Source organism: Echinops telfairi, unplaced genomic scaffold (assembly GCF_000313985.2).
Source record: "Echinops telfairi isolate 266 unplaced genomic scaffold, ASM31398v2 ScPeMD7_3533;HRSCAF=4204_0, whole genome shotgun sequence".
NCBI classification, from domain to species: Eukaryota; Metazoa; Chordata; class Mammalia; order Afrosoricida; family Tenrecidae; genus Echinops; species Echinops telfairi.
In genome coordinates, this window is record NW_022107431.1 from 7,281,509 (window position 1) to 7,308,857 (window position 27,349).

The window sequence follows — 27,349 nt, forward strand, 5'->3', positions numbered from 1 at the left end:
ATTCTCAATGTCTTTTCTTTTTAGGCAGAGCAGTCCGCCCTGGGCTGCTAACCACGAGGTGCTTAGTTCGAAACCACCAGGCGCTCTGCGGATGTAAGAGAGGTTTTTCTACTCCCATAAGGAGCTGCAGTCTTGCAAACCCACAGGGGCAGTTCTACCCTGCCCTATAGGGTCTCTGTGAGTCGGCGTGGACTCCATGGCAGTGAATTGAGTGCGTTTCCTCCAGCCCAACCCAAAGAGCTCCCTGTCTTCAGGGCACGCGGTGCCCGCCCCTGGGGAGCCCTTGGCAATTGTGCAGCGTGTAGGGGTTATGCGTGAGCACAGCTCACGCCCTCCACCCCCACCCCCATCCCCCGTCCTCCCTGCAGCCTATCAACAGCTGGAGAGCAGGCGCACATACATGTACCAAGTCGGCAGTCTGGAGAACACCGGTCCTCTAGCGAATATTCCAGGCTAACACGCCTCACCACTTCAGAGACAAGACACATTTCTAGGAATGTGGACAGGCTGGCGTGTCTGGAGTTCCCACAGCCCGCCGCCTGTGCAGGTAGGCCCCCGCCCCGGTCATCTCTGAGACCCTGGGAGTGCCACGTGTGCACGGTGGCACTCGACCTGGGCGCCTGGTCTGGAGGGCGGGAACACAGCCACCTCCCAGCTTAGGCAGCTCCTGTCTCGGCAGCTCAGGTTCCGCGGTTTGGGGGTCTGGGGCGCGGAACATACGGGGGGTGGGGGATCCAAGGATCTGTGCCCCGGGAGGGGTGCAGGGAGGCGGCCGGTCCCCCTCAGTGGCGGAGGGAGGGCGATTCCCCCGCCAGCCTGCCGGCGGGAGGAGCGGGGACACGGGGGATGAGCCGGGGCGGGGGACGCGGGTTTCTAGCAGGTTCCAGCCCGGAGGCGGCCGCCGCGCGTCCCGCGCTCTGCGCTCCAATTGGAAGGGGCAGCGGGTGACTCCCGTTTCGCCGCTGGCTCTCCGCTCCCGGAGCTGCTTTAAAAGGAAGTGACATGGGCGGGGAGAGACGTAAGCCAGGACCACTTTTTTCCCCTCCGAAGGGCCCACCCCTTGGGTGGAGTCTCGCCTTTTCTGTCCAGCGCTGGCTAGCTCGCCGCCCCAGAAACTAGTGGCAGTTTGGGGCCCAGCCCGCGCCGGGAGTGCGTGCGTCCAGGCGGCCGGACACGCGGTAGGTGCCACGGTGCCATCGGCGGGCCCTGCGCTCGGGGCGTGGCGGGGCCGGGTGCCCTGGGCGCGGGGACCGGGCGGAGGAGGGAGGCCGCGGTGCCGCGGGCGCGGCCCCCAGAGGCCGAGACGGCGGAGCTACCGGCACAAAGGGATGGTCGCTTTGTGTTGGGCGGGCAAGCGCGCCTGTCCGCCGGCGATCGGCGGCGGCGCCTGGCCCCATCCCTCCTGCTCCCCCTTTTCTGGGCGCTGGATGGCGGTTCCTGTTACACGCTGGTCACTTTTGTGTCGCGCAACATGTTCTTCCGTTTCTGGGGGTTTCTATGGCAACCACGAAAATACGCAGCCGGGGTGGCGAGGGATGGACGCGGCGCGGACTGGGAGTTTGGCGCCCGCCAGGCCGGGGGCGTGGGGGATGGGGTGGGGGCTGAGGGCTGCTCGCGCCAGCCGGCCTGGGTGGGTACCCCCTCCTCATTTTCGGTTTGGTTTTTCCCAGTGGCAGGAGGGCTGGGGGGAGGGGGGTTGTCAAGGAAACGGGCCTTTGTAATTACCTCTTTATTTACCTAATTCGCCGCCTCTGAATGTCTCCATCATATCTAGGAATTTGAGTAAACCAGGGCTGCGATGTTTCTGGAAGGCTGCGGCGTCCGCCCTCCCAGAAAACCCAAGCGCTTCTCCAGCTAGCGTGTGAATGCCGCGACCCAGCGAAGGGGAGAGCCCCGCGGTGGAGGAGGTGGGGCTGGGCGAACAAAGTTTGAGAGGGTGTTCGGTTATTTACACTCATCCGCGCACGGTTGCCCGCCCAGGTTTGCCTAAAAGCCCCAATTCTTAAACGAGGAACCTGGGCTGTAGGCTGAACTTCACTTAGCACAAGATCCAAGTTCAGCAAGTCTGCGTGAGTACCACGGGGCCGACCCAGCGCCATCCAACCTTCTCTGTGCCTTGCCATTCCCCACGGAACGCACGCGCTTTCCCATTATGACATCAACCTGGTGGACCCGCTCTCCTTCACACCTGGGAGGGGTTTACCCACCTCCTACCCTTCATAGGGAGCCTTGGTGGCCTGGTGGTTAGGCTTTGGGCTGCTAACCACAAGGTCCGGAATTCGAAACCAACAAGTTACAGTCTAGGAAACCCACTCTGGCAGTGTTATCCTGCCCTATAGGGTCGCTGAGCTCCTTAGCATCCAAACATGATGCTAAGTAATATGAGAAAGTGTGTGTGTGAGAGAGAGAGGGGGAGGGGGGGGGGACAGTTAGGATCCGAAATTAACCCTGTGAGTTTCCGAGGTGACAACTCTTCACAGGAGTAGAGAGCCCATCTTTCTCCCAGTATTCTCTAGAGTACAATGATTGATTTTCTAACCAAACTGGGGGCGAGCAGGGTTGGGGGCGAACACGTGGGAGGCAGTGATGATTTACCTCGCGTGACATGCAGAATTAGTTGTGCTCAGAGTCAAATCCTGCATCTGTGAGGAAGAGAAATCTCCGTCTGCGCCGGGGGTCGCAGGTCTAGCAACACCACTCATCCTCCTTCAGGACAGCCGAGGACTGTTGACGCAGGAGCCTGTCCTTTGCACGGACATCCCCAGTTACCCGCTGCCCTTGTAAGTGGCGGGTGAATTGATCCTGGTTCGCAGCCACCTCGTGCGGCAGCGTGGAATTGATCCAGGGTGCTTGGACCATTGCGCTACCGCAGCTCCGCTCCTGAGAGAGAGGGAGCTGGAGAAAGGAATTCCCTTCGCCGCAAGCCTTGCCTGTAGGCACTGCTGAGTCTCATCAGACTCCTGGCAGCCCCCGTGACCTTGTGACTCCAGATCTTTGCAGCAGCAAGTCCCTAGGAGTTTTTCCCATGGAGCTCCGGGTGGGTTTTATCTGCCAACCTTCTGGGCAGCAGGTGAGAGTGTAGCCATTTGCAGCTCCAGAGTCCCTAAATCACCAGATCACACCCACAGAAGTGATTCTGACTCAGTGACCCTGCAGGACCCGCTGTTGGGTACCACTGGGTTGGTCCAACAGAATGAAACACTGCGCCACAGCACTGCTGTCTCTTGCCGCCACTGTGTCACTCCCTCTGTCCAAGGCCTTCCTCCTTTTTGCTGGCCCTCTGCTGATGTCCTCCAGGGAGGGGCTCTCCTGATACCATGCCCAAAGCACATGGGACAAAGTCTCTCCATCCAGGCTTCTAAGGAGCATTCTGACCTTACTCCTTCCAAGACAAAATTGTCTGTTGGCTGTACTTGTTCCCAGACCGGTTAACTGGTCATAATCTCATCCCCCCGTCTTAAACATAGTCTTTCATTTTCGATAAAGGCCCACCGGAGATCACACTGCCGCCTGCTGTTGAAGCCAGAGCCTGGGTAGAAACTTGAGCGTAACCCTGAAGGGGTTTTCTTTTTCTTCTTTTTTAATCATTTTATTGGGGGCTCATGCAGCTTTTATCGCAAAACATACGTGCATTCACTGTGTCAAGCACCGTTGTACATTTGTAGCTATCATTTGCAAAACATTTTTCTTTCTACTTGAGCCCTTGGTATCAACTTCTCATTTTTCCCCCACCCTCCTCCACCTTTCTTCCCTCACAAACCCTTGATAATTTATATATTATTATTTTTTTCATTTCTTACACTGATGTCTCCCTTCACCCACATTTCTGTTGTCCGTCCCCCAGGGAGAGGGTTATATGTAGATCATTGTGATTGGGTCCTCCTTTTCTCACCCCACCTTACCCTTCCTCTCCTGGTATCACTACTCTCATGATTGGTCCTGGGGTTTATCTGTCCTGGATTCCCGGTGTTTCCAGCTCTTACCTGTACCTGTGTATATGCTCTGGTCCGAAAGGGGTTGTCATGGGTGCTGTTTGCCAGGACTCTTAACTGAATGTGTTATTATCGCTGTTTCATGAAACTTATTATGGGTCAAGAAGTTTTAAGGATACAGACACAGCCAAACCAAAAACCCAAGCTCACTGACATGGATTCGATGCTGACTCATCGTGCCCCTGGAGCACAGGGTGGAACTGCCCCTGTGGGTTTCTGAGACTGTCACTCTTTACAGGAGTCAAAAGCCCATCTTTTCCCCACAGATACAGGCATGATCTGGAAATGGCAGCTACATTGTAAAAATACCTGGAACAAAGTGGAGAGCTAAAGGCCATGGAATTTACCTAGAGGCCATAAAGCATAGAAAAGACTAGACAACTGGGTTTTGAGGAAGGGGTAACAGTGCACATGGAGAAGTGGCCCGGCTGTATGCATTTGATGTTTTTGAAGGGTTCTGAACAGCAGGTGCGCTGAGTGGCTTCTTTCTAGTCTGAAATGGGCCCGAGGGCTGTCACTTTTCTCCCGTGGTCCACAGCCGGATTGACCGTGTGTCCGTTGGTCACACTAGAACGCAGAGGGTCCCAGCCTGGAATTTCACAAGAAGTCTCGTAGGAAAAGGAGGTCAACAGAAAAGGAGCAAGAAGGGTAAGGAAACAAAGTAACCACAAGTGAAAGGAAAGTAGCAAAATGCCACCACCGACAGGCTTTTCTTTCTGTGCACGGTCTGGTGAGACAGAAGCTGCAGCAGCCTGGAGAAGGCGGGGGAACCAGAGATAGCTGTAAAGCGAATTCTTGAGGGAGCCAAGTAGAGCAGTGTTCTAGAAGACTCCAAACTCAGACCTGCAGGTTGCTGCGCTCTCGGGTTTTAAAAGCCACGGAACCCACCCGGTGGCAGGATGAGTCTGTGAGCAGGTGGTCACTCAGAGCCGAGAGGAGGGGGAGGACTAGAAGTGTATGTGTAGGGGGGGATGGATCTGGCCGGAGAAGAACACCGAGGAATGGCCTTATCAGGAAGCGGAGGTTTTAAGGAGAGGAGGCACCCATTCCAGGGCAAGAAGGCCAGGGTGTCCCAGACTGTAGGACAGGAGATGAGAGTTGGAATGTGGTTCAAGGTTCTTGTTCCAAGAGGGTGGGCGAGGCCAGTCTTGGGGCGAGGAAGAGGGCTGGTTGACCCAGTGCTGGGAGGGGCAGGAAAGAGAAGATACAAATTCAGAGAGAAATTGGCTTATTTTTAAATTAGAACAAGAATGACTGTTAGAAAGATAACATGAGTCAAAGGCACAGTCCTTCCTAGTCCAACTGTGAGCTGAAGTTCAAGAATGAAAGACCAGATGCAAGGCAGACTTTGCAGGAGAGACTTGGGGTGGGGCAGAACCGTGACATTTTCTAGGACCTCCCCTTATTCCACGCCATAGCCATGCTCAGATGGGTGTTTGGCAAACTTACTGCATTTTGTTCTGGAAAGCAGGTCTAGTGAACATAGGGAGACACTGCAGCCTCATTTCTGAATGGTTCTGGACACCTGAATGTTTGGAGAAATCTGTCTGACCAAGTTGGACATCTTTCCAGGAGAGGACCAGCCCCCGGAGAAGGCCATCGTGTTTGGGACGATACGAGAGGCGGTGACAAAGAGGAAGGCCCTTGATGAGACGGATGGGCTCAGTGGCTGCACCGCTGGGCTCAGGCACAGGAACACTTGCGAGGCTGTCGCAGGACCATGCCGTGTTTCGTTCTGTTGTGCACGGGGTTGCTTGGGTGGGAGCCGACTCGCCGCCACCGAGCAATAACAACAAGATCTGACCAAGGGCAGCTTCATGATCGTGTAACGTTACCCTGACCTTCTTGGTGGTATTGTTAGGTGCCGCCCGGTCAGTTCTAACTCAACAGTGGCCTGTACAACAGAAGGAAGTGCTGCCCCATCCTGTGTCAGTCTTGACAATTGTCCTTTTGTTGCAGCCACCTTGTCAAGTCAAGTCACCTCACTGGGGGTCTTCCTTTATTTCTTTTTTTTTTAACACTCATCTTGATGTCCTTGAGCGATTTGCCACTGAAAGCCTTACGAATAGTAGCGGTCTCCCAGCTTGGGTGGCTAATTCTCTGTGTCACGCAGAACCAACTTGGAAAGCGGGCTTTGGAAAATCTGCAAATTGACTTCAAGCATGGCCCGGGGAAGAGAGGCAGCCTCAGGCAGCTCCCCAAGAGAGAGCATGTGCTCGCTCTTGGCATAAATATTTATTACACGGCCATCACACCTCTCATATGCCAGGTGCTGTGGGCACAGTGGGAGCTAACCAGGCACTGTTGAAATAATGGCCGTTTTCAGAAGGCCGCCCCAGAAGGTTTTCAGAGGTGATGCTTGGGATGATCTCCATCTCCTGCTAAGGACTTAATAAGAGGAACTGTCTTACAAAGAGAGCGATTTTTGGGGAACCTCATGGAACAAGTGCCCTAAGTTGTCTTCTTTATTTTCTAAGATGCACCCTTGCTCCACAAAGATTTCCTGCTTCAGTTTTGTCTTCACCCCGTTCCTTCAATCTGACTTGATCTTCTTTTTCGTCTGGCACAAAGGTTTGTCTTTCCATCCATTCAGACATGGCTACATACGCATGTACCAGTTGTCATTGTCATCTCGTGTCCATTCCCACACACAGCAGCCCCATTACAGAACAGAACAAAACACTGCCCGGTCCTGCGCCACCCTCACAATTGTTACGTTTGACCGCGTTCTTTCAGCCACTGGGTCCATCCATCTCAAAGAGGGAGTTCCTCTTTTTCGCTGCCCGTCTGCTTTCACCAAGGCACTGGTCTCTTCTAATAACAGGTCCAAAGTGCTCTCGCCATCCTTGCTTCTAAGGAGCCTTCTAAGGATCATTCTGCCTGTACTTCTTCCCAGACAATTCTGTTTGTCCTTTTGGCAGTCCACAAGACTTTTAACATTCGTCGCCAAATACCATAGTTCAAATGCATCAATATTTCTTTGGTCTCCCTTACTCAACGTCCAACGCTCACATGCACGTGAGGCCATTGCAAATACCATGGCTGGGTGCACCATAGTCCTCAAAGTAACATCTTTGCTTTTCAACACTTTAAAGAGGTCTTGGGCAGCAGATTTACCCAAAGCAGTTTATCGTTTGGTCTCTTGACAGCTGGTTCCTTGAGCATCGATGGTGGATCCAACTAAGAAGACATTCTTGACGACCCCGATCTTTGCTCTGCGTTACCTACTGGTCTGGTCGTGAGGATTTGTATTTTCTTTACACTGAGTTTGTGGTCCATGTGGGAGGCTGCAGCCCTTGATCTTCATTAGCAACTACTTCAAATCCTTTTCTCTCTTGGCACGCAAGGTGTGTCATCTGCATTAATACGGCCTCCATCCTGATGCTGCGTACCCTTGCTCTAAGCCAGCTGCTCAGATGAATTACTCAGCATACAGATTCAATAAGCATGGTGAGAGGACACAGCTGTGCAGCATTCCCTCGTTCTGTTTGAACGACCGCCTCTTGGTCCATGTACAGGTTCTGCACGAGAACAGTGAAGTGTTCTGGAATTCCCATTCTTCTCAAGGCTATCCATCCATGCATGCATACATAGACTTACATAAATCATCCACCCTTCTGTCCATTCATCCATTCATGCAACAATCGGTGTTGAACATGGTGTGTCAAATACTGTAGTAAGGATGCAGCAGTAACTGGGAAGCCCTTTCTTCCCTAAAGAAGTTCAGGGTCTTGTAGACAAGATGTGGACAAAGGAGAGGGCTGGATTTTTGGTAGAGGCATAGCTTGGCTCACCCCGGTTGATGCTAGATGCTTCTGTTATTGAGCACTCTTACTGGTCGGCAGTGCTGGACGCAGGAGAAGGACAACATTCTCATATTTTCCATACTGGTTGAGAATATGGCTGGTGTCAGGGAGCCTTTGTTGCTACACTGAATGGGCAGCAGTGGGATTTCTGTCCTGGGAGACTGATGATCCTCCTGGAAGATGTGTGTATTTGCTTTCTGAAAATTGGGAGCTCTTTGAGATGATCTCCCAAGAGTCCTTCCCCTGGTGTGTTGCCTGTGGCATTTTGTAAAAGGGAAACTCCCTCCTCCCTGCACATTATATACCCATTGGGGAACTTAGTGGCTGGCCCCCTTGCCATTTAGTGCTAGATTACCCAGTGCATGTGGCCAGTCATTATCCCCCTCCACAATTAGGTTTCCACCTCTTGTAGCTTTCAGCCAGACTCATATCAAAATACAAGCACCCTCTGAAAGTCGGTGGGGAATCCAGTACCCATGGAACAGCGCTATGATCCTGCTTACCGTATTTCACATTTGCATTTCCTGGTGACTTGAAGCTCCCGCGTGCAGACTAGTTTCCCCTGCTCACTCTGCACCTTCAGGGGAGAAATAATAGGCACCACCTAACAAGAGTCACCACGGACACCTCCCTGCCCACCTTCTCCAGCCCAGGGATAGAAAGTCAGCAAGTTCCTCTTTCCGATTTTAATCTCAAAGGAGCAGTTTGGTAACTGGCTGGCACAGCTCTGGGCCTTCTTAAGCAGCACACACAAGGGGAGGTGCGAGGAGGGCAAAGGACAGGACGGGAGGAGAGGAGTTCTCTTTTCATGGTAGGGTAAAGCTGGTCATTGAAATTCCGGACTCGGGGTGGCAGTAGCCTGCAGGGGTCATGAGAGCAGGCCTCTAACGTGGGCAACAAGGACCACAGCAAGAGACCCATTGCTGTGGAGCGATTCTGACTCGTGTGGAGGAGAGCTGTTTTCAGTGGTTGTGAATCTTCGAAAGTAGATGGCTGGGTCTTTCTTCCAAGTGCCTCCCGTCGGCTTGAGCACCCAGTCTTTTTTGTTTGTTTGTTTGAGCACCCAGTCTTTGGGCTAGCGGCTGATCTCTGGACCCAGTGGGGCCCACGGGGCCCAACCATGATGAGAGTGTGCCTTTATCGAAGGCTCCTTGGGTGCTAGCACCTTGAGGATGTGAACTTCACATCCACCGACTCCTGGTACTTCTGCAGCCAAATGCAGCAGGCAGATGCCATCGTCACCCCATTTTACAGATTAAAGACCTCAAGAAGGGAGCGCGTGCATATCACGAGAAGTAGCAAAGCTGAGATTGGAATGCAAGCCCCTGGGCTCCAGAAAGCAGTCTCTGAACCCCTGCACCCAACACCTAGGGTGTTGTCCACTCCCGCACCCAGCCCAGTGCCTGGTACACAGGAGACAGCCGCAAACTACTCTGACATTGGGAGTCAACACGCACCATGGGGGTCGTCCCGGACATGCCTTCTGTGCTCTGCAGAAGTCCTGTAAGAGGGAGTTGAGCTTAGATGTTGGACGGAAACCAACAGCCCTGCTTCTGAGATAAGCCGCTGCAGCTTTCGTGGACCGGGTTGTGTTTGTTGTGGTTTAGCTAGGGAGGTGGGTGTTACAGGGTGTGGGGGCCGGTGCTGGGTGTGGCAGGGGGGTGGATCCTGTGATTAAAAACTGAGTGGCATGGCTGTACATGTATTAGATTAAATATGGACTCTGCTCCAAATCAGGGTTTAACTAAGGGTTGAACTTGAGGGAGAGGCCACTCAGATGGTGCAGAGGCTGGAGGAGTGCAGGCGGGGGGCTTTCGGCTCATTTACTGATTGTCAGCAAATCTATCCCAGAATTTAAAGCCAGTCAAGGTTATCTGCAGAGACAATGGCCCTTGCTGATCTGAGAGAGGCTTTGAAGGGAAGTGCTCCCTGAACGGTGTGTTTGGGTCCTTTCGTGGGCAGAGAAGTTCACTGAGACTGGTGACCTTGGAATGAACCTTAGGTCCTCCCGGGGGCCCTCGCCTTTAGCCATCCCTGCATGCCTTTAGCCATCCCTGCATGCCTTCCCTCCCTCTGCCCTGGGGAAGGTGAGGTTGCACGAGGTAGGGTCACCAGCTTGCTTCTCCAGGGGCGGAGGTCCCTTGGCAATCTTTGGTACGCAGTCCCCTTCCTCTAACATCTGTCTTTCTGAAAGTCCCCTTGCACTGGAACGTCCTTCAATGGAACCACCGGAACCCTGTCCTGGATGTGTGTGTCCTTACGTGGCACGACTACTGATTCTTCACTGTGGCCAGTTTAATTACTGCCCTGGGAGCTGGGGTTAGTCAGATCTGACTCACCACCACCCCAGGTGTGACGGTAGAATAGGTGGTATTTTAAGTTGCCGTCTTCACTGGAGGGAGCCCTGGTGGCTCTGTCAGGAAAGCATTGGCTGTCAAGCTCAAGGTCAGTGGTTCAAGCCTACCAGCCTCTCAGTGGGAGAAAGATGGGGCTGTCTGTTCACTTAAAGATCGACAGCATGGGAAACCCTTTAGAGCAGCAGTTCTCAACTTGTGGGTGGCGACCCCTTTGGGGGTTGAGCAACTCTTTCGCCCGATTCATAACAGTAGCAAAATAACAGTGATGGAGTAGCATCGAAAATAATTTTATGGTTGGGTGCAACATTAGGAAGGTTGAGAACCACTGCTCTGGAGGACCCGGGCATCAGAAGGGCCTCAAAGGCGGTGGGCTTGCTTGCTTTTGTAGCCTCATGGGAACAGGCCCCCAGGTCTGGCTCCCTTTGAGTCACTAGCTGGGTTTGAACCCAGACCTTTCAGTCAGCGCATCTCTTGCTCCACCAAGCCCCTTGCTGTCACCCAGTTGCCATCCGGCGCCCCCTTGTGGGTCAGAGCACAACTGTGCTCCATCTCATGATCTATGGTTGGTTGGTTTAGTTTGGGGTTTTATTTTGGAAGTCGATGGCCAGGACTTTCTTCTAAGGTGCCTGTGGCTGGGTTTGAACTACCTACCTTTCAGTTAGCAGCCACGTGCGTTAACCATTTGCACCACACAGCAAATGTCTGTGACCTGGGGTGGTTCCTCGTGCTGTGTCTGCCAAAGCAAGAGGGTTCAATGGGCCCAGAAGTCAGGCCTCACTGCCAGAACTGCCCTCCCCTCCCCTCTCTGGACCCCCAGCCGCTCCTCGGTGACCTTGTAGGGCAGGCAGTTGTAGTGGGGGCTGTCCTGTGCCCTTCAGGGCCTGCAGCAGCCTCCCGGGTGCCGTCCCCACCCCAACTATGACAGCCATAAGTGTTTCCTGACATTGCCAGGTGTGCTTGGGGACAAAAGCCCTCCCCAGCCCCTGTTGGAGCCAAGGGCTTCTGGAGACTGCTCCCCTTGTATGGAACCACCTTGCTCCCCGATCCAAAGAAAACCTGTTTCTCAGGAGCCGATTCTGATGCATAGCGGCCCCATAGGACACAGCAGAATGACCTCGGTGGGTTTCTGAAACTGTCACTCTTTAAGGGAGCCGAAAGCCCTGTCTTTCTCCCCCAGAGAAGCTAGTGGTTTCCAACTGCTGCTCTTGGGGTTAGCAGAACAACACCTAAGCACTGTGCAACCAGGGATCCTAAGTAATGTAGCAAGAAAGATGCCCTTTTGTGAGGTCGGTTGACTCCGTGTTGCTACAATGGGCTCAAACACAATTGTGAGGATGGTGCAGGCGCAGGCATGTTTTATTCTGTTGCACATCGGGTCACTAGGATCAAAAACAATTGGATGGCAACAGCGACCCCACATCTTGATCAGGATCTCTGATGGTGTGGACAGACGGTTACACACTGAGCGTGGCAGTTTAAACTCCCCCACCAGCTGCTGCATGGGAGAAGGCGGAAGCTGTCCGCAAAGGGGCAGTGATGTGCTGTTGGGCCTATGAATCAGAATGGACTCCATGATAGTGGTTGGGTTTGGTTTTAATTACAAGGTCCTTGGTTCAAACCCACGAGGCTTTCGAGGGAGAGAGACGAGGCTCTCTGCTCTAGTAAACATTTACAGCCTTGGCAACCGTGCACCAGGTCACAGAAGTTAGCACTTTGTTATGACGGCCATGGCTGCAGCCAGGCCCCCACCCCAGGTCCCTTGTGCTGTGTGCTGGGGAACAGGTCCACACTGACCCCATCTTAGAGGAGGAGGAGCAGAAGGAAAGTATAATTTTCTTTCTTTTTTCTACTTAAACAAGTGAGACTGCGTGTTGGGTTGACATGCAAAAAGTCTGTGTCTTTTCATGGCAAACGGGACTGTCCCACACCCTGCACGGTCGTAGTCTCTCCTGTCAATGGGACGGTCTCCTTGGACATGCTGAAGAAGAAAGCAAACCTACCTGGCGTCCAGGTGACTCTTTCTGGGGCAATTTGATAGCCCTGCCCTTCAGTTGTCTTCTCCATTCCTAGCCCCCACCCCACCGGCCCATCCTTCACTCGGCTTGGGAGTGGGAAGGGTAGGCAGGGCAGGAGGTACGTCAGTCCCACGCACACCAGCCTGCCTTGGCTGTTCTTCTCTGTCTCCCGTCCTCTGATGGCCCAGTTGGTAGATGGTGGCGTGGGGTTCACTTTGGTGCTCATGCCCTCGTCTCCAGGGGACACCTCCACTTCTGGCCCTGTTCCGCATCAGTATCTAGGATAAGCTGTGTATCCTTTCCATCTTGTGCAGGCACCTTTCCTCTTAGCACTCCTGTACAATACTGTGCCATGTTCTCAGAAAGGCTCTTGTCCTTGGTAATGTCTTTTGAAATCTGAACAGAAGGTCCAACCCCAAAAACCAAACTCCTTGCCAGCAAGTCCATGCCGACTCATAGTGACCTATAGGACAGGGTGGAACTGCCCCTGTGGGTTGTCAAGGATGTAACTCTCTAAGGGAGTAAAAAGCCCTGCCTTTCTCCTGTAGAGCAGCTGGTGGTTTCGAACTGCTGGCCTTGCGGTTAGCAGCCCAATAGATAATCACGACACTATTAGGTCAAGTCCTTAGTAGCTGCCCTAAAGAAACCCAGGCCCCAATTCTAAAGGTCTCCAGTCACATAGAGATACCACTCGGCCTGGACCTGCTTGTGGAGGTGGACGCTTTCCAACCAAGCGGGGTGATCTTCCACCCCCATATCCGACAGTGTGCTGCTGCGGTCTCTGCGAGCTTTTCACTGACTGCTCCTAGTCTGTCTTAGTCTGGAAGCTTCACTGGAACCTCCCCACCATGGGTGACCATGCTCGGATTTCAAATGCTGGTCATGTAGCTTCCACCATCAGGCCAACATGGGGACCGCCCAAAGTCAGCAACCTGATGGCTGCGTGATGGAACTAACCAACCTTTCCTTCTTGTACAGTCAGATGTTGGGGGAGGGAAAAACAAGAATTCTCTCTGTGGACTTTGCCCAGAGATCAGCAAATTGAGTTTTATTGACTCTGTTGCCAATGGACTGAGACAGGCGATTGGGCCCTTTCATTTATGCCTCTGTGTGTGTTTGTAAGCTTGTTGAAATAGTGGCATTGAACCTAGATAGGAAGTGCCACTTGGCCAGCATGACACAATATCATCTGAAAATAAGAATGGTATTCACAGGTTACACAGGCGCACAGGAATACAACCCTCCTTCCCATGGAATTCCTGAAACAACCACTTAAACTCACAGCTGTTCAGTCGATTCCGGGTCACAGGTGCCCCTGCAGGAAAGGGTGGAACTGCCTCTGTGGGTTTCCAGGACTGTCACTCTTGACTGGAGTGGAAAGGCTCGTCTCTCCCCTGGGGAGTGGCAGTGCTTTCAAACTGCCGACCTTGCGGTTAGCAGCCCAGCCCGAAGCGTAGCCACTACGACGCCAGGACTCCGTGGAATTCACACTGGGGGATATTTGTGCAACGCAGTGCCCAGGAATTGTCCTGGTGGGTGGGGCCTATTACAACTGTAGGAGAATTCTGACGAGGAGGAGTCATAATCTCATTCAGATTAAGCCAATGGATCTCCCAAGCCTGTCGCTCATGTAAGAGACAGTACGGTGCCTAGCTGGGGACAGGCTCAACCATGTGCAACACCATTGCACACCTGACAGGTGACATGAGGAACATGGTTTTCAGAAAGCCTATGTTCTTAGCTGATTCATCTTGAGTCGACGTACAGGCATGTGGAATGCCGAATGACTTGTTTGTCATGCTTGACTGTGTTTTACCTCTGGAGCTCCCAAATGCAAAGGTTTTCATTGATAGGTCTCATCGATAATGACTGGTGATTGGAATTGAACTCCAGAAGCAAGAAGGATCCAAACTAACTACCACTGAATCCATTCCAATCCGTAGGCACCATATAGGGCAGAGCAGAACCACACTTTTGAGAGCCCTAGTGGCATCGTGTGTTACATGTTGGGCTGCCAGCCAGAAGGCCATCCGTTCAAAACCATCAATGGCTGGAGTTAGAAAGCCCAAAGTGGAAAACCCATCAAAGATTTCTCAAGCTGAAAGAACTGAGGGTGGTGGTGGGAGGGGAGGGGATCAAGCCTTGAGTGACAGTATTGATTATTCATTGAACAAGATATTAAATGATGCAGGTAACTTCATCAGAAGATGGGATGCATCCAGAGTATGGTACCCAAAAGAACTGGTCACCCTTTCAGAAGGTAGCGTATGATCAGAACTAATAGGGCTGAAGGAAGGAGTCCAACCTGCACTGGGACGTTGACCAAAAACAAGGCTCTAAGAATTGACGGCATGCCAATGAAACCGTTCCAACAAACTGATGCAGCCCTGGAAGCAATCTGTGCCAAGAAATTTGGGAGACAGCTACCTGGACAACTGACGGAAAGGTGACCGATAATGCTCCTTGCAAAGGCAGCCAGACGGAATGTGGAATCAAGCTGTGTCATTAACGTCATACGCAAGTAAAATTCTGCTCAAGAAAATCTGAAAAATGGTTGCAGCACTCCATTGACAGGGCACTGGAGGAATTCAAGCTGGATTCAGAAGACGACCTGGACTGAGGGACATCATTTTGTTATAGCAAATGGGTCTTAGCTGCAAGCAGAGGACACCAGAATGTGGCTTAGCTGTGTTCACTTGACTGTGCAAAGGCGTTTGACTCTGGATCGTAACGTAATGGGTAGCCTTGAGAAGCCTGGAATTCCAGAGCACATCATTGTGTCCCTGCTGAACCTGTTCACAGACCAAGAGGCGATTATTTGAACAGAACAAGGGAATACAGTCTGGTTTCAAATCAGGAAAGGTGAGCCTCAGGTTGTGCCCTCTGGTGATACCTATTCAGTCTGTGTGCTGAGCAGTAGTCCATGAAGCTGGACAACACGAAGAAGAAGGTTTACTAACAAGCTGGGATGTGCAGGGGACACCATCCGGTCAGCTAAAGAGCAAGAGGACTTGGAGATATTTGCTGATGAAGAGCAAAGGATATGCAGCCTTCGTTATGGATTACATCTCAACATAAAGAAAAGACACCCTTACAATGTGGACCAACGAGTACCACAAAGATCGTTGCAGTAAACAATGGAGTTGTCGAGGCTCTCATTCTGCTTGACCCACAATCAATGCTCATGGGAGCAACGGTCAGGAAAGTAAAGAAGTTATTGCACCGGGCAATTCTGTTGTAAAACCAAAATCAAACGCACGGCCATCAAGTCAATGCTGACTCTTAGCGAAGTAGAACGCCCAGTCTTTCTCCCGAGGAGCTGCTGCTGGTTTTGATCTGCTGACCATGTGATCGCAGCCCAATGTATAACCTGTATGTCACCAGGGCCCCTTCTGTAGTAAAAGTCCTCTTTAAAGAGTTTAGAAGGGAAGCTGTCAGGTTGAGGACTGAGGTGCACCTGACCTAAGCGATGGTATTTTCAGGAGCCTCAGACGGGTGTGAAAACTGGGCCGAGGAAGACTAGAGAACAGTGGATGCCTTTGAATTATGGTGCTGGAGAAGAACGCTGGACGTTATCTCACGGACTGCCAGAAGAACGGACAGATGTCTTGGAAGACATACAGCCAAAATGCTCCACAGAAGCAAGGGCAATGAGTCTTTGTCTCACATTCTGTGGACATGTTGTCAGGAGGAACCAGTCCCTGGAGAAGGACCTCTTACTTGGGCCAGTAGAGGGCCCGTGAGGAAGAGGAAGACCCTCAGAGAGATGGACAGACCTAGAGGTTTGCCACAAGGGGCCACAGCAACCACTGAGGACGGTGCGCAGCACCTGGCGACACCACCATGACTGCCCTCTGGTCCCTCTTTCTGATGTCTGCTGTTGACACGCTTTCTGGACTGACCAGCCCCATCCCTGCGAGGTTGGTCCGCGTTACAAAGTGAAAGGTGGTCCGCACACCTATGGAAGACACTTCCAGTCCACGTGGTGGTTTTCTTTTCTCGTAGTGGCTATCTCATGAATCAAATACAAACGCCATCTCCATGCCTGCCTCACAGACCGCTCCATCTGTCAGCAGGCGACATGGGACCGTGCCTCACACTCACAGTATCTCTTTTCTCGTGCTGGGCCATTATTTGGCTTGTGAGCGTTTTATGGAATTGTGAAATGTGTACCTTGAATTGCCAGGTGTTTCAGATGCCTTAGTAGATCGGAAAGTAGCTTTGGAACAGCTGCTGGAGTGCGAGGCTAGCACGCTTACGCGATACCGCCTCTTAGAAGCTCAATATTCTTGGCATCATTTCATGGCAATACAGCTAGAAGCTGAAGATCGGTTTCACAATGAGGGAGAAAAGGAACAAAGATGATAAAACCCATAATGGGAAATCCTTTATCGCTGGTTTTGATTGATTGTTGTTCCTAGAGATTTTCAAGAGATTTCCTAACATCCCTTGGGTTTTTCTAAAGAACGGGGTAAGAAAATTATGATACAAAAAGTCTAGAAGGTTCTATTGCCTCTGACCAAGGCTTACTTTCTAAGAGAGTTAAAATACTGTTTTCCTGCAGGAAGTGTAGCTGATCAACACTACGTCTTAGCTAACTCATTGAAAGTAATACCTCTCCCCCTGGTGAAGACTCCAAGGAGCCTGGAGGGCCGGTGGGTTAACCTACTAACTCCAGGGAGGGCTGTCCCATGGGAGAAGATGAGGCCGTCAGGCTCAGAAACCCTAGGGTCTCTACTCTGTGCTGTAGGGCCACTATGAGTCAGAATCAAGTTGATGAGCAGTGGGTGTTTTGTTCATGATTTGGTTTTGTGACGAAGTCTTTGCTTTGTTACTGATATTTTGAGGATCTGTGTACAGCTAAGACCCTCCACTGACTCGATGGCTGAGTGATTAAGAAGTCACCGGCTGGACATTTCTCTGGGACCATGTGTGATGCGTGTGACTGACCAGGCAATTGATCCATTTTATGAATATTTATTAATCACCTACCATTGGCTAGAACCACCCTGGATGGTGTGGATATAATGACAAAAAACACTTTAGCTCCTGAGGATCTTAGTCTTGTGGGAAGACAGATAACATACGTGAAGGGGAATAGCATTTATTAATGTTCTGTGGCTGAGATAGTGCACTGAATTTTTTATATCATCTGTCTCATTTATTGGACTGCCAGAAGAATGATTAGTAAGTCTTCAGGGAGATAAAAGATAACTAGAATGCTCCTTAGAAGAAAGGATGGTGAGACACAGGCTCATTTCATTTGGACAGGTCATCGGGATCGACCACTCTCCAGAGAAGGATGTCAGGCTTGGCAAAGCATCGAGAGAGAGAGAGAGAGAGAGAGAGAGAGAGAGAGAGAGAATGAGGGTGACTCTTAATGGGATGGATTGCCATGACAGTTACCACTATGATTTGAGCATATTCATGAGGGTAGCAAAGGACCAGCAACACTTTTAAAAATATATATATAAATGGGCCATGAGTCAGAGCCAACTGTTAAAAACAAAACAGAACCCTCACCCCCACTACTGTTCAGTTGATTCTTCATCATAGCAATCGCAAAGGGCAGAGTAGAACTACCCTCCTGGGGTCTCCAAAGCTGTAAATCTTGGCGGAAGCAGAGCGCCTCATCTTTCTCCTTTGGAGCACCTGGTGGGTTTTGAACCACCGACCACTTGCTTAGTAGCCTAATGCTTATCTCACTGTGCTACCAGAGCTACTTGAGCCAATGCCACTGCTGCTAGTGACAACAATTGCCCATGCAGTCAGTGACCATCAGCCCACAGTAGTTGAATTCTCTGATGGTAAAGGGGACAGTGGCTACAGAAGAGACAACGAGGAGAGGGGGATTGCTGCTTGGTGGAAGCAGGCTAGCAGCCCAGCATGTGACCCGCGGTGCCCACAGGGCTCCTGACAGCAGACCCCAGTCCGCTGCTCTCCTTCAGTGGATCGCCTGGGTGTGCCTGAGAGCCGGTACCCGAAGCGTGGGGTGTGGGACTCCTGGTTAGACTCGTGTCCTCAGCCTGGAACGGGGGCTATCTGCAATCGATCCTCATTATTCACAGACTCTGTATTTTCCAATCTGCCTATTTCATAAAATGTGTTTCCAGCCCCTCAAATCAACACTCAGGGGACGTTGGCCATCATTGTGGACGTTTGCAGAGGAACAAACCAATCGAGTCACCCGGGGCACACACTCGGCAAGGTGAGGCACTGCCTTGTGGTTTCGGCTCTGGGAACTGTTCCGAGGGCTCGCCAAGGTCTACTTGGAGCGAGACGTTTCGCTTTTTTGCGGCGTTCATTGGTCACGTCATTTTTTTGGCTGCCCCCAAGCTAGGGCAGAAGTTCTGTGTCGGGTTCCCAGCTGTGGGAAGGCTGTGGCGCGCCGAATGGGGAACGTGCGTGTGGGAGATGGGCTCAGTGCAGCCATGAGCCGTGGGACTCTTGGCTCCGAGTGCCATGCTAATGAACCTGTGTCGAAGTGTCTTGGAGACGCTGTATTACAGCATGTTGGAGAAGGAACACACAGACAAAGGGATGTGCTGCTCAGCAAAGAGCATGTCGTGACCAGAGGCTCACGGGCACCTTGCCCTGCTTTTCCCCCTGGAACAAACAGGGTAGCATTTGCCGACTCAGTGTTTAGACCTCACTGCTGTGCATATGGCAATAGACTCTACAACTGAGTCGGCAATGGACTACTTTTCTAATGGGTTCCCTTTTCCGGAGACTTTTGGTGGTTTTTTTTCTCCTGGCCATTATTAAACATGTTTCCAAGTGTGCACCTTGGATGATTTGCCTCGGGGGTGAGCTGACGGTACCTCTGCCTCCAGGCAGCGTCATGGGTATGTGAACTGTGTGGTCACAAAGGACCCAGAACTTGGTGTCATGCCCTGGTCAAATCACCTGGAAAGTCTTCTAATCGTCGCTCATTTTCTCCCGGTCCCACAAATGTAAGGCGACCAGACGTCCCACTTTTGGCGGGACAATCCCAATTTTTAAAAATTTTTCCCGCGTCCCGCGGAGTTTTAAAAAAGTCCCGATTTTTGGAAAGAATGCACGACAAGCTAGGGTATACGGTTTTCGGCTGCCATGTGGCTATTTCGCCAGGATGAGTTTTATCAATGGGGTCCCGCTTTACCAATGTTAAAATCTGGTCACCTTCCAAATGATACACCAGCGGGAAGTCTAGTGAATGTTCACGTGTGTCCGTCCGTCTGGTGTAACTATCGTCTCCCTCCCTCTCACTCGAGACAGTCTCAAGAGAAGGACAGTGAGATGTAGCAATGATGGAAAAGGGAATCCACCATCAACAGCGACTTAGTGATGGCCATTGTCGGGGAGGTGTCCTCGTCGTGAATGAAGGGGGGCGGGTACCTCGTTTCTGATCGCTTCAGAAATTGTCTGTTTGCGCCTTGTGTTGCTCAGTACATATCCCACGTTTTGTTTCACCAGGCACCAGTCGATGGACATCCGTGTGGTTTTCAGTGTCCATCTAGTTTTAAATTGACCTCTTTATGGTTTTAAAAAAGCAAAGCTGTCCCTTTGCTGACTAAGGTCTATGTGGCTCAATCCGTGTTATTTTCAGTAACCTCACATGCATATGAAAAAGAAAGATGGATGAAGAAAGGATAGGATGCCTTTGAACGATGGTGCTATCGAAGAATTCTGAAAGTGCCATCGACTGCCAGAAGGACAAACAGATCTGTCTTGGAGCAAGTGTCACCAGCATTGTCCTGAGAAGTGAGGAGAGTGAGACTTGGTCTCAGGTGGGACCAGTGGGAACAGGACATCATGCCTGGGTCAAGAGGGTCAGAGAAAAAGGGGACCTTCCAGTGATGGATAAGCAGACACGGTGGCCGCAGCAATGGGCTCTAACACAGCAACCCTGGTAGAGATTACCTGGACCAGGACCAGGCGGCGTTTTGCTTTGTGGCGCCATCAGGGAGTATGAGTCAGAGCTGACTAGAGGGCCCCTCACACCACCACCACCACTTTGACACCGGATCCCACGATGTGACAGGAAACAGCCCATGTGCCGTGCCATGCTGCCCCGTCCCCAGCATCTCCCGAGAGGGACGGATATGTCCACCAAGGGCTTAGGGCAGCAGTTCTCAACCTGTGGGTCGCGACCCCTTTGGGGGTCGAACACCCTTTCACAGGGGTCGCCTGGTTCATAACGGTAGCAAAGGGACCGTGATGAAGTAGCAACGAAAATAATGCTATGGTTGGGGCATCACCCATGAGGAACTGTCTGAAAGGGCCATGGCATTTGGAAGGGTGAAAACCAGTGGCTTAGAGGAAGAACCAAGGTGTCAGTCCATCTTGTCGAGGGCCCTCCTCTGTGTCTCGGAACCCCCTACTCATCCAAGCACGGTGTCCTTCTCCAGGGACAGGCCTCTTCTGATAGCATGTCTACAGCACATGCGACAACGTCTCACCAACCTCACTTCTCAGGAGTGTGTTGGCTTTGCTGTTTGGGGGGACAAGCCATGGCGTGCATTCGGGGTTCTTTGCCAACACCATCAGGCAAAGGCCTTCACATTTCTCAGACCCTCCATAGTCCCTGTTCCACTGGCCCAGGCTGGGGGCCTCCTGTCACAGGGCTCACTAGGTCAGGACAGTCCAAGCTCCCTCCCTGGAGACTTGAACAGCCTCCAGCCACACCTGCGGTCCTGAGGTGCACGACGACTCCGAGCCCTGGGTGGGGTCCCCGCATCTCAGCCCTGCAGGTTGCCAGCTCCTTGGACTCCCCGTCCCTCTGTGGGTGCTTTCCCTCCCTTGGTTTGAACAAGGTGCCCAAGCCGGAGGCTACACTTACTCTGTAGCCACAGGCCTGCCTGCCCTTCTCTAGGGTGCCAGTGGTGCTGTAAAGAACCATCCTGGGTCCAGCTGGCATTCCAGGAAGTCACCTGTTCAAAGTGTCGTCTGGTACGCTCACAAGGTGCTGACTCTCAGCTTAGAACATCGGATCTAATCTAGAACATTTTTATCATCTCAAAGGGAAACCCTGTGCCCCGTCGCCATGTCCCCCCACACCTCACCCGCTCCAGTCCTGTTGTTGTCCATTAGCTGTGGTCAAGCCGACCCTGACATGTGGTGACCCCACACACAAAGGAACTCCTGCCTTGTCCGGCACTGTGTCTTTCAGGCCAGACTGTGGTCCATCCTGGTGTGTCCAGACGACCACGTTCTGCTCTCTGCCTCTAGAGGTGCTGCTGCGTCAGGGCCTTTCGTGCGAGCAGTCCTGTAACGGGTGCTCTTTGTGTCTGGGTCCTTTCACGTGGTGTGTGTGTGAGGTTCATCTGTGCTGCGGCATAGATCAGCCGTTGATCTCATCTTGTGACTGAGTTGTTAGGTGAGGCGATTCCGACCCATTGCGACCCTATGCACAACAGAATGAAACAAGACAAGTCTCTGGGAGCGCACTGGCAGTATTTCTTCCAAGACAGATCTGTTTGTCCCTTTGGCAACCCACGGGGCATTCCGTCTTCTCCACTGTCTGACTTTCACCAGCATGGGAGGCAAAGGAAAATACCACGGCTCGAGTCAGGCACTCCTTAATCCTCAAAGCAACAGCCTTGCTTTGCAGGACTCTGAAGAGGCCTGGGGCAGCAGTTCCCCGATGCGATCCATCTTTGGCTGGCTGGTGGTGCTGGTGAGGTCCCACAGGGTCAGTTGCAACCCCTCGCAATCTTATGCACAACAGAATGAAGCTCCACCCGGTCCTAGCCCATCCTCACAGATCTTCCCAGGCTTGAGCCCCTGGCTGCAGGGTAGCAGGCCAATGCAGAGGTAGATCATGCTTGTTTATCTGTTCATCAAGTAATGGACGACTGAACCATTTCCCCTTTGGGACTAGCGTGCCTACGCTGCTCTGAACTCGGGTGGACAGGTTTGGGTGTGGACCTACCTTTCCATCCCTCTGAATAGATACGGAGGAGTGGGATGGCTGGACCACGTGGCCACTGTGTTGAACATCTGAGGAGCCCGGCTGAGTGGTTGGCATTCATTCCTCAAACCGTTTGTGACGCGTAGATGCCTCGTGCCTTCAATTCCAAATCTCTCTGCTCCTCAGATCCATGCTGGAAGATCGCTATAGAATTCAAGAAGGGGATTTTGTGTGTGCGTGGCAGCCAAAAGACACCTCAGTGACACTGCCGGCTTGGATCCAGAGCACCATCATCACCAGAGTCATAAAGTGAGTCCCATGCGTTTTCCATCACCCGGTGCACATCCAAGGCAGGTTGACATGAAGCTGTGGTCTGTGACGTGTAGGATGCCCCAACCCAACCCACTGCCATCGATTCCGTGCTGACGCCTAGCAGCCCTAGAGAACAGGGTAGAACTGACCCCGGGGTTTCCAAGACTACAACTGTATGGGAGGAGCCCGGTGGTGTCCTGGGGATGGGTTGGCAGTTTGAAAGCAGGAGCAGCTCCCTGGGAGAAAGACTGGGCTTTCCACTCTCGTCAACAGTGAGTCTTGGAAACCCACAGGGGCCTGTTCTGCATCAGCCTTGGCTGGATGGCAGTGAGTTTGATTTATCCGAACTCCGTATGAGGCTAGAAAAGCCCCGTCTTTCTCTCCAAGTGTCCGCTAGCATGACAACAAGGTTTGGAAATTGTGTGAGTGGCCAAAATGGGACACAGCCATGTGACGTGAGCATGTGCTGTTGTGGAAAACGCTGCAAAGCAGGAGAAAGCGCATCTCCACGAGGTGCGACCCAGGTGGCGCGCAGAGCCAGCTGTGCCCCGCCTCACAGGGTCTCTCTGGATTAGAAGTCCATTTGCTGCTCCTTCCACTCGTAGAACAAGGTGGTTCTGCAGCTGCACGCCATCTTCACAGCTTCAGGGCGCTCGCTCTTCTGAGCCAGGCTTTGCATTCCGGGAGATGGATGGTCCTTCCGGCTGCCAGCATGGGCTTTCTTGGAAAGGAGAGGTGGTCCAGCGAAGCGCATTCTAGGAACTTGGCCAGGCTGTGGAGGCCAGCGTTTGTTCTCTCACTTGAGCCGGCGTTTGCTGAGCTTGAAGAATTAAATTGCTGGCAGAGGGAAACCTGCCCCTAGGGAATAAAAGGGTTCGTCACCCGGAAGGGAACGATCCGTGGTTCCCAGGGAAACGCCGTTGGAGGGGCATCTTGTGGTTTTCTAACAACGTGTGGTTTTGTTTTTCCTGTGTTCTTGGGGTGAGAGGCCACTGAGTCAGTTCTGGCTCGTGGTGACCCTTTGGCTCACAGAACAAAACAATGTCTAATCCTAAGTCAATCTCACCTGGGGGCAGCCACTGTGAAGACCCATTTAACTTACTGCCATCCAGTCAATTCTGACTTACAGCAGCCCTATAGGACAGCGTGGAACTGCCCCTGTGGGTTTCCAATACTGTGACTCTTCACAGGAGTAGAATGCCTCGTCTTTCTCCCAAGGAGCATCTGGTGGTTTCGAACTGCTGACCTTCGAAGGTCAGCTCTCTTCCGGGGAAGACAGCTCATCCTCACAGCCAGGGAGTAGCCCCTGAAATGGACCATCCCCTCTATTTGTGTTACACATGCCTTATCTGCATAGTCCCACCCACTCACTTGGTGGAAATTACAGAGCTCTGGATAGAAGAGCCATATTATGACAGTTCATTCCACCACATAGACGAGGTGTATCCACACATATGTATGAATCATGTTCACATTTTTCAGTATTTCACATTAATCTTCTTATCCTGAACCTTAAAGAGTCTTGTGTGTTGGATCTGTCTGTCTGGGGATTAATTCCAGAAGACATAACTGAGGGTGTCAGAAGGGAGGGAGCTTGTCAGGTTAGTGATCAAATTGAACCGTGTCTTCTAACTACCTTGAGCCTCCATGCCCTTATCTGTCAAACAGGAACACTAATAAACCACAGTGTTTTCTAAATATCAGAGGAAGTATTGCATGTTAACATACTTATGCTATCTGAAAAATGCACTACAGAAGTTTGGTTTTTTTCACACACACATTCCCTAAATGTAAGTATATTATCTGTTCAATAAATTCTCATAACAGAATAATCAGAAGCAGAGGAAGGAGAAAATGAAGATTTTCCTTCACCGAGTAAAGTGGAAACACTCCTGGAGTGTTGATTGGTTCAACCATTTTGGAAAGCAGTTCGTCAACCTCTAGTAGAGATGAAAGGAGCCCTGGAGGTACTATTTGGTTAAATGTTGGAGTGCTAACTGCATGGTCAGTGGTTCAAATACACCAGCTGCTCCTGGAGAGCAAGATGAGGCTCATAGAACCCTTCAAGATTCACAGCCTCAGAAACCAGAAAGGACATTTCTACTCTGCCCCATAGGGCCGTCACGAGTCAGAATCAACTCCATGGTAGTGAGTTTGTTTTGGGGTTTCCATTAACGATTGCGTTTGATTTCTTAGCAAAGCATGGCCAGATATCACAGAGTGAAACATAGTCTATGTTTCGTTTCTTTAAAATATTTCAGAAATTGAAAGCTACAGTTGATGCCTTATCATCCAGGCTCTTCTTAAGTGTGGGGAAGCATTATAGCTGGCTTACATGGGTACAACCACAGAGGGCATGGGCATGAGATCCACAGGCATCTGACATCCACATGTGCTCGCACCTTGTTTCCCATGAGTCGCTGCCTTAGTTAAGGAACACTCTTAGAAGCAGCAAGAAGGCTGGGGTTACCATTTAAGTTCTAATCATTGCTTTCGGTTTATTCATTTATACATATTTTTTTCTCTAATCAATATTTGGTCCCTCGCACCAAATGAGTTCATAACTTGCAAAGCAGAGACAAAATTCAAAGTCAGTTTCAGAATCCATGTCATGGTGTTAGGGAATTACATAGAGCTTGGGAATTCACAGTAGAAAACTTGGACCATAGATGAATTTGCACTCACTTTTGACCAAAAAATGATTTTTAAGAAAGGCATTCCCTCATTTACATAAAGCTAAGGCAAGAATTCAGCCCCTGGTGGCTACCTACTTGTGCCTTCAAACCCCCCTCCACCTTCACCTTCACCACCATCACCGCCATCACCATACACACACATCACAACCACAGGTCCTGCATGGGGCCCTGACATGCTCTCCATTCCTGTCTGCACTTCTGGGACACATCCCTGCCCTTGTTGGGCCCCAGGTCCCTCTCAAAACAGCAACAACAACAAACTCACTGCCATGAAGTCAATTCCAAGTCCCAGTGACCGTATGTATAAACAGAGTAGCACTGCCTCTGTGGGCTCCGGAGGCTGTCGATCATTGTTCACCTTTCTCCCCCAGAGTGGCGGGTGGGTTCAAACCGCTGGCCTTGGGCTCGGCAGTCCAACATGGAACCCACTTTGCCACCGAGGCTCCTGGTCTTTAAGGAATCCGGTGCCCCTTTGAAAAAAATCCAAACTACTCTCTCTCTCTGCTTTTGTTTTCTTCCTTCTGCAGAAAACCATCTCACAGGCAGATGTGTACAACGCGGAGCTAGCAGAGCTCTCAGGAGCACCAGGATAACCTCCTGGTGGCGCAGTGGGTTAAGGATAGGGCTGCTCACCGAGAGGTCAGCGGTTGGAACTACCAACTACTCCCCGGGAGAAAGGGGAGGCAGCCCGAACCCGTCTGCCCTCCTAGAGAGGGTTGCTAGGAGTGGCAGTTGTGGCTGGTGGGTTTGGTTTGGGGTTGCTGGATGGGACCAGGAAGTGGCTTTCTCCCCGCACCTGGGCTTCCTTCGGGATGTGGTGGCTTGAATTAGTGTGCAGCTGCTATTCCAGGGCTCAGCTTCCTCGTGTCCATGTGAGCTCTGAACCAGCGGCTGAGAAAAGCTGATCTGTCATACACAGGGACACTCTGCTCCCTCCAGGGCCAGAGGTGTCATCAGCTAGAAGGGCCGTTACAACTAGGCAAAGGGAAGCAAGTGCCCGCTCAGCTGGGAGCGTTCACAGTAGTCGTCCTTTCCACTCACCAGCTGAGCGATGGGTTGGCCAGTTTTTCATCTAGAAAACAGAGTTTCCATCCCTATAATTTATTTATCTCTTACTTGAACATATGATAATGTATTCAACGTAAGATTTTGTATCTGAAAACACAAACAAAAAATCTCCCTGCCATCAAGTCAGTGCTGCCTCTTAGCCACCCTGAAGGTCAGGGGAGAACAGCCCCTGTGCGTCCAGTCATTATGGGAGTAGAAAACCTCGTGTTTCTCCCAAGGAGTGGCTGGAGGTTTCGAACTGCTGACCTTGTGGGTAGGAGCCCAACGTGTAGCCACTAGACCACCAGGGCTTCCTGTGATACTGTACAGTGTGAACTAAAGGAGGAGGGAAGGCTCTTTCAACACATGTTCTCCTTCGTCATAACTTGTTAGATTCTGAAGTGAGTCAGAAAGTATTGTTTCAAAAATCACAGACAGCCTTTATTGAACAAAACTATCAGGAGGTGAGGGCTCCTTTCTCAGCCTGTGTTCCATCCAGGACTGCACACTGCTGCGACAGGGATTCCCATGCCCTTTGGAGTTCCAGACTCAAGTCTTGTTCCTTTTAAATGCTCTTGGAGTTTAGGGAAGACCAAAGCATGGAGGGGCCAGACCAGGGCTGTGGGGGGCTTCATCTAGGGTTTCCGATGAAGTGCTCAGAGGACAGCACTTGCTCCCCATGAAGCCTGAGCAGACAGGTTCGTTCTTGTGATGGGGGGAAATCCCTGGCCTTTTTCTCACTACTGCAGCTTCCTCAAAACTTCATCGGAATAAGCCCTGTGATCCTCCTGTGCCCTCTGAGGCAGTCTGTGACGACGGCCCTTTTGAGATCCTCAGAAGAAAGGCGCCGTAGCCTTCTGAGCTGCCGTCTCTGCCTTGCACTTACCCGGTGTTTCAGCTCCCCTGGGAAGCCACCCGGTTGATTGGATGTCTCGTCCAGAATGAGGCTAAGTGCTCATTGGAAGGTACCTCGGCGAGACCAAGCCCAGGTGTATGACTGTGATCATTGGCCGTCTGTCAGCCACTGAGCACAACAGAGCAGAGCTTAAGCGTTGTTTTTTGTTGTTTTTTATTTTATTTATTTTAATCATTTTATTAGGGGCTCATACAACTCATCACAATCCATACATACATCAATTGTGTAAAGTGCATTTGCACATTCATTGCCCTCATCATTCTCAAAACATTTCCTCTCCACTTAAGCCCCCCCGGCATTAGGTCCTCATTTTTCC

At 51.5% G+C, this 27,349-nt stretch overlaps 1 protein-coding gene across 4 annotated transcripts in view; it reads left to right on the forward strand.

Annotated features, from left to right (window-relative positions):
• Positions 1-531: 531 nt before the first annotated feature.
• The window catches only part of AGPAT4 (1-acylglycerol-3-phosphate O-acyltransferase 4), a 70,305-nt gene continuing 43,487 nt past the window's right edge, over positions 532-27,349 (forward strand). For 2 of the 4 annotated variants that reach the window (XM_045294706.1, XM_004702090.2), the window contains exons 1-2: positions 1,083-1,178; positions 22,249-22,371. The gene's annotated coding sequence lies outside the window, so the exon portion shown is untranslated. Of the gene's footprint in view, positions 548-1,082; positions 1,179-2,053; positions 2,070-22,248; positions 22,372-27,349 lie in introns of those variants that run through there. The other 2 variants (XM_045294704.1, XM_045294705.1) reach the window with 2 other exon arrangements.